The sequence below is a fragment of the Amblyomma americanum genome, chromosome 5 (assembly GCF_052857255.1).
Source record: "Amblyomma americanum isolate KBUSLIRL-KWMA chromosome 5, ASM5285725v1, whole genome shotgun sequence".
Classification (NCBI taxonomy): domain Eukaryota; kingdom Metazoa; phylum Arthropoda; class Arachnida; order Ixodida; family Ixodidae; genus Amblyomma; species Amblyomma americanum.
This window is the reverse complement of record NC_135501.1, coordinates 168,530,766-168,539,381: the sequence shown is the minus strand read 5'-3', so window position 1 is coordinate 168,539,381 and position 8,616 is coordinate 168,530,766.

Below are 8,616 nucleotides of genomic sequence, written 5' to 3'. Positions count from 1 at the left end.
CACTGTTCGTAACTTGCACGGTTACCTCCTCTTATGGCCCGAATCACAGTAGTGTAATATCACTGCCTTCACTGTAAACATGCGCAGGACACTCCGAGGTTTATCTTTTCTACGAAAGACGGCAAAATCTTTTTCCGACTAACGTGAACTGTGGCAAGTAAGCGGTAAATAATGTACGACAATAAAGTGATATGCTCAAACATGCTGAGTAAAAAAGAAGCAAAACACTGTCACTCTTCACCAAATCTCACCATCGCTGGCGGCATAATTCATATCCCTCGCCACGAACACCCTCACGAATTCAAGCAGAGAAAGACAGGGCGTGAGCACAGGAGTCGCTGAGCTATAGAAGTGTGCACAGCGTCTGTTGAACACAACAAACGAAGCCCTTGACGTAAGAACACGCGCTGACAGCCAGAAACAGCTCGCGCGAGTACGCAAGCGCGAAAGACACAAAAAGGCCACGCACAGTGGGGCAATATATAACACGTAGATTGAAAAATAAACATACGTAATGAACCCGTAAAGAGAGAGGAGAAGACCCCGACAAGCGACTGTGGGTTCCGTGTCTGCGAGCCCCGTTGGCTTGCGAATGAACTCAGATGATGAAGTCGCCTCGCACTCTTCTCCCGGAGCTGTCGTGCCAAACGGGTTGGCGCAATACACTCAGACAGGCACGAAGCGGAATGGGATGAGGCTAAAGAATTCATGAGCCGGAGCTCGTGAGAGCCCATAACGGTGCGCTATAGAGACGGGAAAGAAAGATAGAGGTGAACAGGACAGAGGGGAGGAGGAGGTGAATACGTGAACTCCAGCACCCACAGCACGGGGAAGCTCCCCAGTCTAAAGAAAGAGTTGCACATATACATCCAGTGTACAGTAGTTCCAAGCAGCGCTGCGAAAGCAGTCCTAAGCCAATAAGAAGCCTGAGCATCTCCTTATCGTCTGCTCGCGGAACTCCATTGAAGCAAGCAGCTACTCGCGAGCCAGTCCTCCTTGAAATATATTATTAGACATGAAAGGAAAGGGGCGGATAACAAATAGCTGTTTATTAATCGATCGTTTTGCAATAAGTACGTGTCGATGGGATTGCATAATCTACGCGTTGCGCAAAGGGTGCAGACGATGCAGACGATGCAGCCTCGGAGCACGCGCTGCAGCTTTGACAGCGCTGCATGTAATTACACATATGAAGTTGTAGCGAGCAGATGCATCGCGAAAGAAGGTACTCGCGGCGCTGTTCACCGCGACGCCCCCTCTAGCGGCGAGCAGGCAAGCGCGTGAAGAGAATGTAATGCGATTTGCATAATGTACGGGCGACGAAGACGTCTGCTGGGGTGAGCTCGTGCATGTGTGCGCGCGTATGTTCGTATCTGAGCCGCTTATATGCGTGAAGCTCGCCAAAGAGAGGAGCTGAGACTTTGAGCAACAAAAGCAAGGCACGCATGCGAGTGCGAAAGAAGCAGACGAGCAGGAAGTTTGCTGCAGCCTTTACAGAGCTTATAGCAGCCAGGCGTAGTTTATTTAGATATGCTGCACGGCCTGAAGAAGTTGTACACGATGGGGACCCTCGGCCGTGTTGTTTCAGAAAATATATATGCAGAAGACAGCGCGGTACACACTGCTGCAGACGCACTTATGTACATGAAGTCGCGTGTGTGCTTCCCGCCCGCTGTTCGCGATTCGGCCGTTGATTATATGTACACAACACTACACGCATTTCTGCTCAGTGTCTGTGCGCGCACGCCGTCCTTTCAGTTGTTTGTTTCTTTCGTTCTGTTCTGTCTTCTTACCGTTCGTTGTTTATATATTTTCCTTTTATGTTTCTTGCTTGACATGCGGTGATTCTCCCATGCACCGTGCTTATCGTGGATGCCAACGCATGTGCGTGTGTTATAGTGCGTCCGTGTTCGGGCGCTATGCTCATAGGGACTGTGCCGCAGTGGGAGGAGCCTCTGCTTTCCGCAGGAGGGAGCCACTCTCGAGCGTCGCCGGGCCATGAATTATTCGTGAGCGACAAAAGTAGCCAAGCACCCCATGGGGAGAGAAGGGAAAGGAGAGGGGTATATGGCGAGGTGTATAAGGGTTTCTTTGAGTTTTCAGTGAGTACTGTGAGAAATGGAAAGACACCGCCGCGAGCCGTTATCCGGTCGGTTAATCATCCAATCAAGTTCGCGTCCGTCAGAGTGGAACTTTGCTGCTCAGTTGAAAATGCTGCAGTAGCGTGTGTCTACAAATTTTCAAAACGTTAATGCCGTCCTCTCGTGACAGCTGGAATTCTTGACGCAGTGAGATTATTTCGTGCATTCTGAAACTTTACAACAACCAAAACCGCTAAGGCGACGACCTGCAGAGAAACGCTTCACAAACACACGCACACAGCGCTGAAGTGTTTACAAATATTTAGTTGTCTTCATTTCCCATAATCTTTCTTGGAAAGTACACATAGACTATGTAAGCAATAATGCTAACCGCATGCTGGGCCACATACGCCGTAACTTTAATCTTTCTTCTAGCTCCGTAAAACTGCTTCTCTACAAGTGGTTGGTTCGTAGTAAACTAGAATATGCTGCATCTATCTGGGACCCCTATCAAGAGACACTAATATACCAACTCGAATCTATACTGAACCGTGCGGCCCGTTTCATTCTCTCGAATTATCACTGTAACTCTAGTGTCAGTGCCATGAAATCAAGCTTATCACCCCCGCTACTGTCGCAACGTAGAAATATATCCCGCCTTTGTCTATTCCATAAGATTTACTACGATAACCCCATCCTTAAGAGAAAATTTATAACGCCACCTTGCTACGTTTCAGCTCGGATCGATCATCGTCATAAAGTTGGTACTCTTTCATGCCAAACAAACCACTTTTACAACTCATTCATCCCCAGCACATCGGCACAATGGAATCACCTTCCCCGATCGGTCGTAGAAATAAGTTTCCATTCTGTGTTTAAATCGGCTTTAACTAACTTGATGGTAACATAGTACATGTAATTCTTGCGCCCTGCCGTTTATTCTTTTCAGCTTATGTGGTAGTTAAAACAGACCTAGTCTGCGTGGTATGCTTGTTTGCGTGGTATGCTTACTTTTATGCTTTGCTCATAATTTCGTGTTAAATTACTGTTAATTTGTTTGATTGTATTTGCTGTAACCTACTGATTTGCGCGAGCCATATTCTTGTTCACATTTTTGAGTTACTTGTGACTGCTGTTCCTTTGTTATTTTGTCTATTGTACCCCACTCCCCTCTGTAATGCCCTCGGGCCCTGAGGGTACTAAAATAAATAAATAAAATAAATAAATAAAAGTGCTCCTCACTGTTCATTCATTTCCTATAGCATTGCAGGGTCTTGCGTTGTCCCGAACGAATGACTACTCTGTCACAGATAAATAGGTTTTCTTTGTCCCGATAAAACCTCTTGTTCTGTAAAGACAGCGGACTGTCCATATGATTTTCACCTGTCCAACCAGAACGCCGCCTTACTGTTCCCTGGACTCCTTTATATGCACCAGGCGCTGTACCAAGGCGCTCCCTGGGTGTCATCTTATTGCTCACGGGACCACCTTTGCGCACCAGGAGCTACCACGCAAGCCATGCCCTGGCGCTATCAACGCGATCGCGTCAAGACTGCCGTCTGCAGAAGGCTGAATTGCCTGAGATTTGTTCGAATTCTTCAGTGCGAAAGCACCACTTCATGAAGTCAGAGCGGTCACTGAGTTTGTGTGAAGCATGGCCCTGAGGGGGACCTCGAACAAAGCATACATAAATAAATTAAATAATTACTACCCCGACTGGGATTCGAAAACGCGGTGGCGCGAACAGATGAGCTTCGCTGGCCACTGCACGAGAGCAGTATGCTACTGCAGCTTTTTTTTTAATACATGGTATTTACTACAGTGAAGCACTGTTCTAAGTACATGCACTATATGTACAAGGCATGAAGAGAACAATCGCAAATCAGCACAATGCATAATACGACGCATCTGAGCAAGCACGCGAAGAGACGCAACTCAGGGCACATCATTATACTACATCATAATACGAAACACCTTAACAACGATGCCCTATGAAAAGGGTAATGAAGAACACCGCACTAGGAGTGATTGCCAACCCGGTTCAAACTCGGTCTGGCCATACAACTGCTCCAGATGAACAAGCATTCTGCTGAAGTGGACTTGTGAAGAAACAACAGATTCGTGTGCGAGTTCAAGGAAAATAAAATCTTTTAGAGGCCGTTCGAGGTTTGTTTTCTGCTCTCGTGGGCTTCCAGTAATTCATATTTTCGATTTCAGTTCACAACCATCTGGTCAGAAAATCGTGATGACAAAAAAAAAAAACGCGCTTCCCTTCCTGTAAAATTCGTGGGACACACAAAAAGTTATAGGTCCTGTGCTAAGCATTTTCTCCTTGCCTCCTACTAGTGTTTCGGTTTGGTTTACGGGGGTTTAACGTCCCAAAGCGACTCAGGCTATGAGATGCCGTAGTGAAGGGCTCCGGAAATTTCGACCACCTGGGGTTCTTTAACGTGCACTGACATCGCATGCGCAGTACACGTGCCTCTATAATTCCGCCTCCATCGAAATTCGACCGCCGCAGCCGGGATCGAACCCGCGTGTTTCTCGTCAGCAGCCGAGCGCCATAACCACTGAGCCACCGCGGGGGCCCTTACTAGTGTTTCGTGTGAGAGAGTATGACAAATGTTTTACAGTACCTACCACTCACCGAAACCTGTCAAGAAATTATGGCCGAAATGAAAAGGTCGTGCCTCATATTGTGGGAACAGAGCACTATATACAATATGCAAGAGACAAGGATTTATAATTCTCACCTGGGATTTAAAATCGCATAAAAAGCAATATTGTGGTGCAAGCTGCCATTATCAGTGTGTCCCCCCACGTGGCCACATCCCGGTAGAATATCGCTCATATCATTTAAGTGCACAATGTTTTTCTGTTCTTTCAGGTGGGTTCGTCCTATTTTATTATAGTTCGCACTCTCTGCTGTGCGCCCTTCAATGAAATGCAACGCTGCCTTCACATCGACGCCCATGTGCTTTTAGAGTTTGTCGCTAGATGTCGCCACATTGTTTTGCATTTCTTGGATGCAGCGGCAAGCACGGCCCACTAAAACTTTTGTCGTCTACAAGGCGTGCACCACTCTGTCGTAAGAGCTTTTGGTGTCGTAAACAAAAATGGATGCTACTCTGTGTGGCGGGTGAAATTGATATTAGTTTTTGGAACAGCACTTTTTCCAACGCGCAGTCGTCATCGCGCTCGCTGACCATGGTTTCCAGCATCGGGATACATAAAAACAGGCACATGAACTGATTTTAAAATTTTCTTCAAAAATCTTATACTGTGTTTCCAACAAGACCGTTGCGGAATCTGTCACCTTAGACATCAAGCTTTCCGTTGCGAAAAAAAAGTTGGGTGCTTAAATTTCAGTGCTCAGTTCCTTTAAAATCTGACAAATTGAAACAAATTAATGGAATTGTCCCTTCGTTGCTCTCACAGTCTCAACAACTCCGAGACCAACCTTTTTATACAACCCACCTTATTCATAAGTGTCTTAATGCTACAAAAAGATCAACTCAGATTAACTGAACACATCAAACCAAATAGTGCTTTTATTCTAGCCACTGCACAAGCAATCACGATAAACATTCCCTTTATTTTCGTTTCTTTTTGTGAGTACCGCGCTCAACGCACCACCGCCGACGACGATCGTGGTTGCAGGCGCCGCGGACAGAGGGCGCTGGCGCATTAGGAGCGCATCTATCCTCGACCTCACCCACTTAACCCGCACGCCGAGGCAGCGCCCCCCGCCGGGCGGAGGGGGCACGCCCGCGGAGAGCGCGATGCGTGATGAGGCGGGATCGAGAAGCGGTAAGAAGCGGGCAGCGTGCGGCGCCCTCTGGTGGCGGTGTTAGTGGCTGCTCCCGCGACCATCACGAAAACCGCTAATGGCTCTGTTCGCCTCCCCAGCCGCCGTCCTGCCTTCGCCACTGCGTAGTTGCCTGACCCACCTCGGTTTTCAATCGATTGCGATGGGCAGGGCGCCGGAGGGGGGCTTTTTCCGCCGTTTTCTCCCTGCCTTTCTGCGCATGCGCGAAGGGAGCGGTTGGGCCGTAGATAGGTGGAAATAACTGTTCGTCTGTACTTTTCTTTCATTTCTTAGTGTACCTTCAGGCATGCCTTGTTAATTTCTTGTCTCTTGCGCACTTTATCTGATGCTCAGTTTCCTCTGAACAGCCTTAAACCTCTAGCATTTCCTACTTTCACTCCTCTATTTGCTTCTACAGACTTTCTATCCGATAAATTTTGTATCTTACTGCGCAGGCCAACAGTAGCAGACCGGCGAAAACATGCAGATATCGGAAGTATTAAAAACAGGTTACAAAACGAAAACTGATGCGAGATTATGCTGTGAACAAAACCATTTGCTACTACTTCTGCGAGCAACACGAGCCACCTTGTTCTCCAATTTCTTGTGGAAATAACTGAATATGAGTTGCAACGAAGAATTTGTCGAAGAGTGATAAGTTATTCAGTTTAGCTGTCTGCTGGTATCGCCTTTCTGTCGTTTTCTTTAGCAGTATTTGTCATCTCCTCAACGTGCTTGTTTAAGGAGGTAACTGTGTGAACTTCAGTAAAAGCAATAAGACACGCTTCCCTCTTGTCTGTGTCAAGGAAGTGATAAACTCTACATAGCTTCTCTTCCCCTCCCCCCCCCCCCGCCTTTCCTCCGGTTGAACCAGTATACTTGTTGCCTGAATTTAGAAAACTAAATGAAATTTCCATGAGGAAGCCTGCACCAGTGAGGTATGGTTATTTAGCAGGTGAAAAACACATAATAATAGTAATACAACACACCAAAAATGTTGCCCAATACATTTTGTTCTCATGGTAACATGAGGAAGACATACGGGAGCATCAAGCGTATGAAAATACGCTCCTTCTTATGAGTGAAAGAAGTGACATCCATAAAGTAGAACACCCCCCATACCTGCAAACTGTGGCGTTACCAGTGTTCACTTCGCCCACATTACACGGGTTTGGGCCAGAGCAAGCTGAAGGCACAGCCAGAGTTCACTGCGCACTGTGTACTCTTGTCCGTAGGAAGAAAGGCGCCGTTCATAGAGGGCATGCAAAATTCCACAAGTGCGCATGCATAACAACGTTGCCCAAGACAAGATGGCGGACCATGCGTTTCCAGCTGAAACAAAGCAAGAAAGACAAGCTTTTTTGTTTGGTTCTCACAAAATACGTCTCTTACATTCTATCCGCACCATTAGCGCCTCTCCTGCACCCCTCGCATTGTTTTTTTGCAAAGAAATCGGCCATCTTGTCTTTGACAGCATTGTTACGTGGAAAATCACACTTGTGGAATCTCGCATATCCCTTCCTAAGCCTACAAATGTTTATTACACAGTAAGCTCCATTACACAACACTCGACCAGTCCCCAGACCTCACTATAGCCAAAGCTCTGACGCAGTGCCCGAAAGCAAGCCCGCGGCGCCACGCGCACAAAGCAAGGACATGAACAAAATTCTTAGGGGAAAAAAATTGAATATTGGAAAACTGTAAGGTACTGATAAAGAAATGTTCTTCGCATAAGCCGAAATACCTTTCTTTCGCAGTGTTTTCATCGGTCGCATCGAGCAGTTGAAGACTGCCGTAAAAAACCAATGGGGAACGCTTTTGGCGATGGCAAGAACGTTAATAGAAGAAAAAATGCAAGACTGCCGACGGGATATCTGTTATCATATTGATTGTTATAGTGAAATCTTACACTATAAAAAAACTGCGTTCATAATTCATAACAATGCTTCTCTTCAGAATTGTTGTGTATAATGCATTACATAAGGGCACGTTATCTGAAAGTGGAAGGAGAAAGCGAGCGCTGACGAAAAAGGTGGTTCGGGTCTCAAATTCGGCTGGCAGTCTGGAAACATTAGTACTGTAGTTTGGAAACTACTCAAGTTACGCCAGCCGAATCCGTGCCCAACACCAAGGAGGGTTGGGGCATGCGCGGAGCACATCTCGGCGCAGTTCGCACGTCGCCTGCCGCCACAGGCAGTGGCCGGCGGTGAAGGAGAACCAGTCAGATAGGGTCTTGCATGCTCTGGAACGTCAGCACCGCACTGGCAGGCGACACGACTCCGTACGGTCCTGGGATGCAGCAAACATACAAGGAGGTCCCGTTAAACCACCCGCGTTATTGGTCCCACATCAACGGCAAAGTCACCGCCCAAATCAGCGGCGATCTCTCCGTTCATTTGACGCTCATGACGTCTTTCAGAAACGACGCCCCAACCGTCACTCGGAGTGACCAATGCATGGGGACGCGAGATCGTAACGGGAGGAATGGAGGGAAGGATGACTGACAGCTGGTCTCGGTAGCGTTTCTCTTGGAAAGGAGGACAAGCACCATGAGGAGACCCCAGCGAGGACACCTCACGAGGGGTCTCTAACAAGCGAAACGGCAGCAGCGGCCGCACACTCGGGTAGATCTAGAAGCACAATCCCCATGACGTGAAAGGGCCACACTGATCACAGGACCCCGAACGGTGCTTGCTTAATAAGGAGACTGATACTCAAAGAGAAGTG